General features: G+C 38.0%; 2 protein-coding genes across 7 annotated transcripts in view; one reads left to right on the top strand and one right to left on the bottom strand.

Annotated features, from left to right (window-relative positions):
• LOC143153346 (uncharacterized) overlaps window positions 1-12297 on the top strand; it is a 280260-nt gene that overhangs the window by 101716 nt on the left and 166247 nt on the right. For 2 of the 6 annotated variants that reach the window (XM_076324420.1, XM_076324422.1), the window contains 2 exons: window positions 599-753; window positions 902-1129. The exons of 3 other annotated variants lie outside the window; for them this stretch is intronic. The gene's annotated coding sequence lies outside the window, so the exon portion shown is untranslated. Of the gene's footprint in view, window positions 1-598; window positions 818-901; window positions 1130-12297 lie in introns of those variants that run through there. One more of the 6 variants, XM_076324421.1, reaches the window with a different exon arrangement.
• Window positions 1-12297, bottom strand: part of LOC143153347 (uncharacterized) — a 171901-nt gene that overhangs the window by 47807 nt on the left and 111797 nt on the right. The window lies entirely within an intron of this gene.

Below are 12297 nucleotides of genomic sequence, written 5' to 3'. Positions count from 1 at the left end.
TATTTCTGTTGGGATTTGAGATACATTTTCTATTTCATGCGAGTCGAGCAATCTAGCCTTGCACGGTATTAAGTGGCATGCATACTGGCTGGAGCGAAGAGAAAATAAACACACAATAAAGTTACAGCGTGACGTTCGAGGTTATGTGCGAGGCAAAAGCGATGTAACTCATGTATCTTCGTGTACAATTTGCTTTTTCATTTATAATTCAATGATAAATATTTTGCGTGCTAAGTGAGTGCCTGTTTCTCCTAACGATTTCCAAGTTTTAAATTGTACACGTATGCGAGTTAAGTTGAATTGTTTCGATTAACCCTCGCTGTACCAAACCTGGGTCTTTTCGGACCCAGAGGGACTTGCGCATTGCTCAATTATTAGTGCGACTTTTTTGTAGAAATTAAGAAAGGTGAAATTACGGATCTCTTTGGACTCAGAAGTTTCTCTTGAAACGTTGGTACTGCGTTTTAATCGTACGAGTACTTTTTTCTCGAGTCTTCTCGAGAAAGACGAGATTAAGCAATTCCTTTGGAACACGTCCATCGTCGACACATTTGTCCTCGTTTTCCATAATGGTGTTCACCGTTTGTGTAATGTTTAGAGACCACGGGATCCTGGTGGACGTTGTTGGATTTTTGCTCCCGCCACCGCACCGGTGCCCCTAAGATCGAATTTACGACATCGGAGCATACGGAGGTTCATGGGAAAAGAGAAGAAATGGGAATGGCGAAAAAGGGAAGGTGCCAAGAGTCATCGGTAGGGCTACAGCTCATGGTTCCTGTCCCAGTTACGAGCGACTGGAGGATTTCTTTTGGAATTTGTATTTATGCGAAGTAGAATAGGAACAAGTTGGTTGGCCAGGAACGTGACAGTCTGTCTACTAATTTTTCCTTCCTTCTTTTAGAAAAATTGTCCAATTCCGATGCGAAGAGTTCTTCGCCATGAAAAGTGGAGAGATATTGTTTGGTTGCGATACTGGCTGCAATAGTTTCAATTGTTAATAATAGGTTTTTGCATCGATCAGTGTATTAGGCTTCAGCGACTCGAAATGGATTATTGCTTCTACGTACCAAATTGATTTCGTGTACGACTACAATGTAAGCCAGCACACGATTAAAAATTGATGAATTCCACGATAGCAAAGAATGATTTACTTTTATTTTACCATGTATGTATGTCTTTATACATATTTCGTAGGAATACATGTATCTATATATTAAATAAAATTTGTCATAAAATTTATCAGACTGCATCTGCTCAGCTTTAATTATTTTTTTATATTTAAATTATATATATAATAATAGAATTATAGTAGAATCGTTATTATTATTTCTGTTCGAATTATTGGGTTGTTCGGAAAGTCATTTCGTTTTTTTTTCTGGTGTAAATGAAACACGATTTTTTTAGAGTGTACAAACATTTTATTAAATTAGATATTCTCCAAAACGAAATTACTTTAGGTACTATTGGAACAATCCAATAGTATAGAGATATGATTGTTCGGTTAAGGAAATTTTTGGATAATAAATTATTGATTTTTCTAACATCTTTTGTAAAATATGACGCTAACAGCTTTATGTAAAATAAGAAAAATAGTAATCATAAAATAATAAATCGACTATATTCTTAACAGCTGATGAATTTCGCCCCTTTTTGAAGTCTACTTCCCACAAATTTTTTCATTCGCGTGAAATTGCACTCGTTTTGTCTTCTCATATCTCGACCAAACTATAAAATCTTTCATGGATATAGCTCCCGGTTTCGCCTCTAATGTAAACGGTTGGCCATCACTTTAGGCAAAAATTGATAAATTCTACGATGGTGAAGAATGATTCGCTCCTCTTATTCTTTATACATAACTCCGTCGGAATATTACTTATTCAGAAGTTTGCAAAAGTATCTCCCTGGAACGGAGTTAAGTAATGTTGATGCAGTCAAAAGGTGTCTGGGTTAGGTCTGGGCTGAAGTTTTCGCATGAAAATTGAAGAATTTTTATGAAATCCGAATTGAGAAATTAGTAAACGGACGGAGAACCATTATAGAAATGTACATACATTTTTTTCATTCACTCTTTTCGAAAGTAGAAAAGTACTCTCGTTACTTGTTGACTGGTGGAAATTAGACTCTCGTAGAAAGATAAAGTTTGCTTTGCAATTTAAAGTAAAACGTCATTTATAGAAAATAATAACGAAAACGAAATATTTTCGGTAAACGAATTTTCAGTAATCGATTAATTTTCGAACGAAAATAAAAGTGTCGAATGTTCAAAGAGTAGGTACAATTTTTGTTATTAAATACAGTACCGATACACCAATACACCTAGCTACTGATGTATGTTGAAAGATACTGAATTTTTTCTTGAATTAAAATATATTAAGATTAAATTAGAAGAGTTTACGTCACATCTCTACTGATAATCGATTTTTTCGATAATAAGCTTTTTGAAATTAGCGTACTTCGGTTGGTAGATATTCTTGATAAATTTTATCGACTCTAACACATTTCGATCGTAGACATTGTCTACGTAAAATCATTAGATTTTATTTACTACAAAATTTTATCTACTACAAGATTTTATCTACTACAAGATTTTATCTACTACAAGATTTTATCTACTACAAGATTTTATCTACTACAAGATTTTATCTACTACAAGATTTTACCCTACTACAAGATTTTATCCACTACAAGATTTTATCCACTACAAGATTTTATCCACTACAAGATTTTATCCACTACAAGATTTTATCCACTACAAGATTTTATCCACTACAAGATTTTATCCACTACAAGATTTTATCCACTACAAGATTTTATCTACTACTTGTGTTGTAGATTTTGTACCAGTAGATTTTGTCGCGTGGCAAATTAGCCGAACGAAACGACGATTGCAGAAATTGCTTTATTGTCTGTAGAGTTACCAACTGGCCAGTCGGAAGACACATTTGGCCGGCAGATTTGGCTGAGCAACACGGGTCATTTTGAAGTTTAAGCACCGTTAGGCCATTCGCGCGGCGTCCGAGCACGCCAAACAATACGTTCGAGGAAATTTAGAAAACTTCCCTATCCAACTCCGCTTTACTTCTGTCGGGCGCATTAAGGGGAAATTCTCGCTTGAAAGCGTATAAAAAATGGACAGCTTTTATGAATTTTTCTCGTTCGTACTAAAAGCTCTAAATAATTCTTGTCTCTTACATTGATTTATTGAATACTTTATTAAGATTTTAACGCTACCATATTAAACCGTATTTGCCAAAATAGACGTACCAATATGCAGTTACTTCCAAAAATTCATTTTTCATGGTTGATGCGATCTACGTTCGTTGTCATTATCACAACTGAAATCTAATCTACCTTTATTTAGATTGGTAACTTTCCCTGTATATTTTTGGGTCAATTATTTTTTGAAATTGGAGGAAAAACTAGTAGCGGTCAAGTGTTAGCGAAAAATAGATTTTATACAAAATATTTTTTGTTTGATCCGTCGTGAAAGATGAAAATATTGTTGGTGGTTTTATAATACTTGGATAGTGATTTGACACTCAACAGTCGATTAATTAATGGGAAATCGTGTCGGCCAATTTGAAAAACGTAGTTTCGAGGAAATAGCGTTTATGATTTATTTGCACGTTTAGCTTCAGACTCGTCTAATTTTACTAATATTTGGAATATCTCAAACATTTTTCCGGGGAAATATTCTAGAATTTCTACAGTAACGGAAAATATAAGCAAATAAAATTGAAGCGAATATTTCCGTACGATATGAATTCTAGCAATCATACAGATGCAATCGAGATATAGTTTTAACTCAGAGAAAACTTGATATAGTTATATTCTGTAGTTTTGCAATAAATAATTCAAAACAGAAAACACGACGTGCTAGAAATGTCTTATCGATGACACATATTGAGTATAGCCATCTTGAGCAATATATATTTTAACGTTTCGATCCTCCGATGCGAGCCGTCTTCGGAATGCATAAAATATATTGAAATATAGATAGAAAGAGAAAATGGAGATAGAGAGAAATATAATAATTTCAATACATTATATAGTTTCAATGAATGTGAAATCATGTATTATTGATAATAGCACGGTAAAATATATATTTACTTTAATTAATTTTACCAATATGTGTTTCATCGACATTTCAACGAATGATACGGGAACAGATTCGAAATGAAATATAATTATATTTTTTTACTCTTAGCAGAAATATAAATAAATTAAAACCTCGCCCACAGTTTATACAAAATTTCGATTTTCGAATTTTGTAGTATTCATTCCTATTGATTTGATAAAAAATACTGCAATTTCTTCTTTTCAACAGTAAACGTACATAGTGTGTCGTTAAGTTTTGTCACCATTTTGTAGGAATTTGTGATAGTGCAATTAGAAAATGTTTCAGACAAAATTTTTTTAGTATTTGGGTCTGCTACATGTTTCCATATGCTCAAATCTCAAAAAATGCCTTTTACGAATAAAAAAGTCAAACCTTGGTTCACCTTGACTTCTTTTAATATTTTTGATATCATAGAATTATTGTTGACGTCAAAACGAATTGAACAGTTACAATTTGATCTTGGAATGACCTTAAACTCGAAAATTTAATATTCATGAGAGTATATGATAAATACATGAAGATAATATGGGAAACGATGAAAGTAAATAGAGAGGCCTTCTAATTTCAGAAACAACGAAAATTCTAACACAAAGAACAGAGCTCTGTATCATAAAAAATGGATCGCAATTCGAACATCTAATGCAATCTGATTCTTTTGTAACAAATAATTCTTCCTTAAAATTACGTTCGTACAAAATTGTCGAGTTAAGGTCGTTTCAAAATTATAGTATAAAATGTACCGTTCAATTTGTCCCGACCACAAGCCTCCACATCAAAAACATGTAGCGCTATTAAAAATAGTCAAGGTCACTTGATGATAAAAAAATTTTCTCTAAAACATTTTCTAATAGCACTACCATACTGATAGTTCCAATTGCACTATATACAAATCGTTACACAAAATTATAAGTTTGCTCGTATTGCTTCCTGCACTTCGATTTTCGAATCCTATGACATTCGATTCACAAATTATGTTATTCTCTCGCCGAGAAATCTTAGTTCTTCTCCATTTATCCTTCATTTAACGCGTTGGAGAACGATTAGCCGTCCCCAGCAATTCGATCGAAAATACCCACGGTGATTGACCCACGGCGTAGTAAAATCCAACGATTTTCCATCGGGTGTAAACGGTTGAGGAGGGTGCGGTGGCTTTTGATGGGAACGGTCGAGAAGGGACGAAGACGGAAACGAGTTGCGAGAAGAGCACGTTGAAGCTGGCGACGCTTGTTGTACGTTGGATGAAACGTGCAGATCCCCTGGCACAGTTCCGGCTTATACGTTTGACAGCTGAGGAAATTATATTTCTCAACTGCCATTTAAGTTCGTGCGTCGCTTCGTTCATCAGCTCGAATAGGCAACCGGGATGCCCCCGGTGGATTTACCCTCCTTCTTCCTCTTTTCGTTACGCCGACAGGCGTCCTTTTCATTCGTATTCACAGCGTCTCCGTTTTCGTTATCCCCCTCAGATCCCCAGCAATCCAACTTCGTAGCTTAATCCCTCGATGGTAACGCGATCCAGATCCAACGTTCGTGCAAGAGAGCGAGAGGACCAGTGAGTTACCGCGCAATCCTTGCTGTCGTTCGACCATGTTGTTACTGACAATCGTCTAATGTATCGCGAATATTCCTTCGCAGGGACGATATGCCCCGGGGGTAACCTACAGTTCGGTGTTCGATTTTACCGACTAACTTCGTTGCAACGTTAATTAATCGTTGATGGTTGGACGAAGTTGTCCGTTCTCCGCTATGGAAACTTTTTAAGGTGTAAAGACCTTAAAAGATTGTAAAGTTTCATTGTAGTGGACGCGATATCGGTGGATTTTCTACTGGGTAGTGTTTGTTTTTGCATTAGGAAGAGGTTTTGAAAATTGGCTGAAAGAAAGTGTGAACAAGAATCACCGATTTTGGATACAAATTATGCTCTCTTAATTTTAGGGCGTTGGGTCTTTTTCGATCAGTCGCGTTTTGTTCGATAATGGATGCAATTGAATCTTCTTGTATTTTGTTCGTCGAAAAGAAAATGTAATCGGTACAAGACAAATTCATTGACGGTAAAAATCTTCGAAAATTAAGTATAAGACACTGTTCTTGAAACTACGTAGTATTGTAATGTATGCTACATTCTTTGAAATCTCATTGGTTCGATGGGTATACGAATTTAATGATTCTTTGGAGTAAGTATCGAATACGTGTTAGTGGTTTTCGTAAAAACGTCAAATGTATATCGATGCTTTCCTACAAGTATCCAATTGGTATCGATTCTGTTCGATATTAACCTGTTCGATACTGCCCGACACTAGATTATAATTTACTGGTATCGACACTATTGATCCAGTATTATTCCCACAAGTAGTGTAGTCTACTATGTAGCATCTGTTGGAGAACCTGTTGACTAAACAGTTCATAGTAAAATAACCTACTTAGTCGGGTAGATACATCTGTGAATCTCTCACCCTTAAATTTAACCTGTCACCATTTTTCAATGTTTCGAAAGAACATGAAAGAAAATTATTTTTTCTACTGTTAAACCGAAGAGGAAATGCTTCTACAAAGGTGAACCGTGTCGAGAAAGTGGTCGATACTAAAAGATCGTTAACAATTACGTAAAAAACGTCGAGAATTAATTTAAAAGACCTCGAATCAAAAATCCAGTCGAATTCGTTTTGAAAGATCGTACGAAATACCAATAAAAAATATTTCCACTTAAAAAGAAACACCTCCATTGGACAATGTTTCGTAATTCTCGAAAGGGAGGAACGGTTTCATTTGTTAGAATTGCAGGTCTCTCGGTATACCACCTTAATTGAACAGATTTTCCAGTGTTATTTCTTCGTGTCTCCTATATCCTCGTAGGTACGAGATCTGTTTCAACGGTAATGAGACTGTATTTATAAAAGCTTTTATACGTTATATTTTTATTAATCAAGGTGATCCTCCTCAAAGTGGTTTCCTCGGGGAGTAACACACCGATGGAGACGTTTCTCCTGGTCTTTGAAGCCGCGCTGGAGGTCTTCGTCTTCCATGGCGTTTACTTGGTCGGTTGCCCGGACGTTTCGAATATTATCAACTACGTGGAAACGATGGCGTTGAGCGAGTTTTAAATTTTTCAAATTAAAAATTTCTTTCGTGCAATTTTAAAGAACCATTCGCGTTCAATAAAATACGTTTGTTTGCTAAAAATATTCGATCGAGTCGATAGACCTTCTCCATCATTCACAACCTATCATCCAAAGACAAACGCGGTACAATATACCATAAAAAGTAAGACAGTATTCTTACAAAAAATGGTAGACTTCAGAATTCACGATGCACAATATAATAACAATGTGGTATTCCTAAAAAATGAATACACCTTCTCTAGAGTTCACAGTACAACGAACAAAAGCAATATTCAAGCACAATTGGAAAATATTCTCCAGCAATCACAATGCACTACACAAAAATAATTCTATATATATAAAAAATTGATAGATCTTCACAGAGTTCATAATATAACACACAAAAGCGATGCAGTATTCTCGTACAAATTCATGTACCTTTAAAATTCACAATACACTAGAAAACAACAGTGTGGTACTCCTACCAAATTAATACACCTTCTCCAAAATGCACAATGCGTTATACGGAAAACAACGCGGTATTCGTACACAAATCGACGGACCACGTCGACCAAATCGGTCGTGAACCTCCAAAGTTCACAATATACGTAAAAAAGACACAATGTGTACAATCGCTAGGACCGTGTCGTGTACACACGTCGGTCCAGACCCACATAACCGCGCGTCCGATGAACACACACGGCGGTCGACCAGTTAACACTGTTCGAAGATCGCAGTGTCTCTCGCGTGTTGTTTTTAGCTGTACGCTACCGTGGACCCTACGAGTTATCGAAGAGGATTTTAACGAGTGATCCTACGTTAAAATAGTCTCGTTACTTTCGAAACGGAGCAAGCGCGGATCCGATCGCGATACCTTAACTTTTAATTTTCCAAACGCCGCGCGGCTTTACTGTCGGGCGTGGAATGCTCTTTTATACGATCTTATCAGCGAGGGAATTTGACGAGGCAACGCGGCAAGACAAGATCGAAAGACTGGCGCAGTCGGATCGTGACAGCGGCTTCCCCTCTACACCAGTGAAGTCAATCCGAAACGCCGACAGTCAGATCGTAACCTTGCCTTTTAAGGGTATGAAAGGAATCAGCATTGAAAGTGTCGTCGGATTTAAGCTCGGCTCGGTTTCCCTCCACTCCGTATCCCACGATTCACTCCCCACTCTTCACCGCTCTTCACCGGAGTATTCAGGAAGTATGGCGCGCGCTCGTTGTCTAGCGTTACGTGGGGTAAGGTCGAAAGGTGAAACGGGCCACGGGAGCCGATGCAACGTGAAACCGGAACATCTAACGAACTTGGAAAAGTACGTCGTAAAACCTTGCCATCCGCTGATTGTCCCGTGGGCTTCGGGTAAACCATGATGACCGATTCGGAATTCAAGATAGTGGCGATAAAGATTAAAGAGAACAACGCTGGAATAACTTATTCTCGTGGCTAGCCTGCAACTACGATGAAACAGGAACGGTCACGTAGCTTTTGAAACACTACTGGGATATTAAAGCTCGCTCGGTTTCTTCCTTGTTGCTAATTTCAACGTTTACGATCGCTGGGATTTTTGCGGGATTGTCGCTGCCGAATGTACGATCGCTAATTGTAATTTTTCGAACCGTCTTCGATCGTGAGATGCTTCTCCATAGTGATGGGTTCAGGGGAAATTTTGATTTTTTACGTAGAATCTGGGATCGTGAGAGTTATGGATTAAACGGTGATTCGTTTCGTTCGAAGACGTCCGGTATTTCATTCGAATAATAAAAGAATTATGCAAACATGGTACAGCGATTTATTCCCGATGATTGTTCCGTACAACAGTGTTCGAGATCGGCTTTTATTTGTTCCGTGACTCGAGTTGTCATTTTTGTCGAACAAAGAACGGACAGAAACAGATTCTCGATCTTTCATTCGGGTTTGGAGGTTTTCGAAATTCTACTTGTTCGATTTCGGTAGAATTTTTCGGATTTGTAGAGGTGCGAAAGTAAAAGTGATAATTGTAATCGTTAACGATGTTTCGTGAATTTATTTCAAGACAGGAGAACAATGAATCTAAATAACGCACACGAGCTACGTGTAAAATTGCAAAGGTATTGCAATTTGTGAGTTACTTATTACGATATGTAAAGAAAAATTCAATGGTAAATAAAGTTTTATATATATATTTCAAGAGAGGAAAACGAAGAATCTGAATTACTCAGATATGAAATTGCAAACATATTGCAATTTGTGAGTTACTTATTACGATATGTAAAGAAAAATTCAATGCTTAATAAAGTTTTACACATATATTTCAAGACAGGAAAACGAAGAATCTGAATTACCCAGATATGAAATTGCAAACATATTGCAATTCGTGAGTTACTTATTACGATATGTAAAGAAAAATTCAATGGTAAATAAAGTTTTATATATATATTTCAAGAGAGGAAAACGAAGAATCTGAATTACCCAGATATGAAATTGCAAACATATTGCAATTCGTGAGTTACTTATTACGATATGTAAAGAAAAATTCAATGCTTAATAAAGTTTTACACATATATTTCAAGAGAGGAAAACGAAGAATCTGAATTACCCACATATGAAATTGCAAATATATTGCAATTATGCTAACTCGTGAATCGTCAGTTACGAAATCTCCAAAAAGAAATTTGATCAGTAATATTATGTTACACATTTGTTTCGAGATAGGAATCTGGATGATCCACACGTAAAATTGTAAACATATTAAAATTACTCTAGCTTGCGTGTCACGTGTTACGCGACCATATCTCTAAAGAGAAATTTAATCATTCATCAATAGCGTCTTACGTATTTAATTCAAGTCAGAAGATCAAAGAACCCGAACGACGCACACGATCCACATATGCAGTTCTAACTACGAGTTAGAATTAATTCGCGAGTAACCTGTTATATCTCTAAAGAGAAATCGACCATCGACAGTGTTCTGTGCATTGATTTCGAGGGAAAAGTGCATAGAATCCGAACGACGTGTGCATCGTCCAGCACCGATGCGTCGATACAATGCATTTCGTGCATCCACTCGCTCAATTACGCGGCATTAATCGGGCGACGAGAAGACGCTCGACAATCCCACTTCACCGTGCAATCGTCCGCTTCGAAACGGACCAAAGATCAAAGCACCTCAGAAGGAGAGATAGAAGGAGGATCTCCGTGCCACTACACAGAGGAACACCTTCGTTATCTCGTTTGGGAATTTCCGTGGTCGGACGTTACCATTTTTCCCTTTAAACGTATTTTCCTAGCCGCGTGTTCGCGTGCTCCGAGCAGACCCTTCATATTTTCTGTACGAACACGACATGCTCGTTGGCTGACGTAGTAATTCATGTGCCCGCGGACCCACTACTGGCTCGTGTGCACGTACGACGCCAGCCTGAAAACCGAATCGTCCTGTTCAACGTCCACGTTGCAACGTTCCTCGTTCTATTTTTATTCGCGGTGTGTGGAAGGTGGGAGGATGGTCGGCGGTAGGAGACTCTAACGTCCACGAAAATATCGGATGACCACTTTTACCCGGACGAAAGTAGACGGGCAATTCCAATCCCCTTGCCCTTCCCCATATTCGTATGCAGAAAGGGATACGCACGCGTGCACTTGGTTCGCGCATATGTTACATGCTTAGCTTGCTGTCTATCTAGCCCCCGCTGCTACGGAATTCTGCGTGGATCTATCGGCCAGCTGGACCTAATGGTCATTTCACGGACGAACACGTATCCGTTTCGCGTACAGTTACTCTCAAAACTTCGTCCCTTCCCCCTGTCCCGTACCATCTACTCTTCCTCCTCGTCTGTCCCCTCCACGCTGTTCCACCTGTCTTGGGTGCCCGGCTGGCTTCCTAATCAGCGTGAAATTAACTGTCTCCGTTGGACCAAACTCTCGGACGCTGTTACGTGACCGTGAGATAGGATTTTAGCCGGAAATGGCGACCAGTTACGAGTCACGTTGCTCGGTGAAGTCCGCATTGAACCGGAGATCAAAGGACCGTATTATCACCTTCTGGGAAACGACGTACCGGTGATAGCCGGGTACCATTCCGGAAGTAGATTTCGCGGTGCAGAAGGCAACGAAAAGAAATTGCTCGTTGAGGAACTGGGAGGAACTCGAGGAAGTGCTCCGCGATCGGTCCCCTTTTCGTTTTGCGAAACGATGTTGCGCGTTCAGGTTTCTTTTTTGTACATTGCAGAGAGAGGGTAGACGCATTCGCCTTGTATTAAACGTTACTGGTGTGTCGGGTATTTTGACACATCGGTCCCTGATGACTCATCGCTGGGACGTTTTCGAGCCCGACGAATACGGTAGGATTAAATTGGAAACTTTTTGAAAATTGTAAAACGTTGGTACATCGTACGGGGATAACCCATACGGTTACAAGACGAGAGACGATTGAATATTGTTACGAAAATCGCTCAAATTTCCCGCGATTGTATTCGCGTTAATACGTTAATTCGCGATGCGGAAAACATATCGATATTATTATACGCGTTAATGATTTACCACGTTATCGATATTCGATCGAGTGTGACGATAAATTCAGACGGACAGCTGTTAGTCGTCGGTGGGGCAATTAATGAGATGTTTGATTGTCCCTCTCGAGATTCCAAACAGATACAATGTTTTATTCCTCGTTCACCGATTTATGTATCCAATAATATCGCGACAGGGTCTAAATAACGCGGGTTGTGTGGGTCACGATACGTTGCAGTAAGTCCTAGACTTAGCGGTTAATTCGTTCCTAAGCTTCCGGTGTAAGTTGCATTGTGCGAATACGATGTATGTAGGGAGAAGGAAAGATCAGTTACGGTTATTTCTCACTCGATCTCGATGTATCTGTACATACTCTACCGATCAAAAGTTTGGGTATGTGAATTAATATGTAAAATACTTTTTATATTTATTAGCAATTTAATATGAATGTTTTATTACATTTACAGACACAAAAATTATAAAAGTAAATATATATTACTAAACTTATTACAAAATAACTACTTTTCTTCTTGTTTAATATTTTACATAATTTGGGCATTCTCGAAACTAATTTTTGCAGATTTTCTGTT

This window comes from Ptiloglossa arizonensis, chromosome 12 (genome assembly GCF_051014685.1).
Source record: "Ptiloglossa arizonensis isolate GNS036 chromosome 12, iyPtiAriz1_principal, whole genome shotgun sequence".
NCBI lineage: Eukaryota > Metazoa > Arthropoda > Insecta > Hymenoptera > Colletidae > Ptiloglossa > Ptiloglossa arizonensis.
The sequence above is the reverse complement of the archived record's forward strand: the minus strand, read 5'-3'. Positions and strand labels throughout refer to the sequence as shown.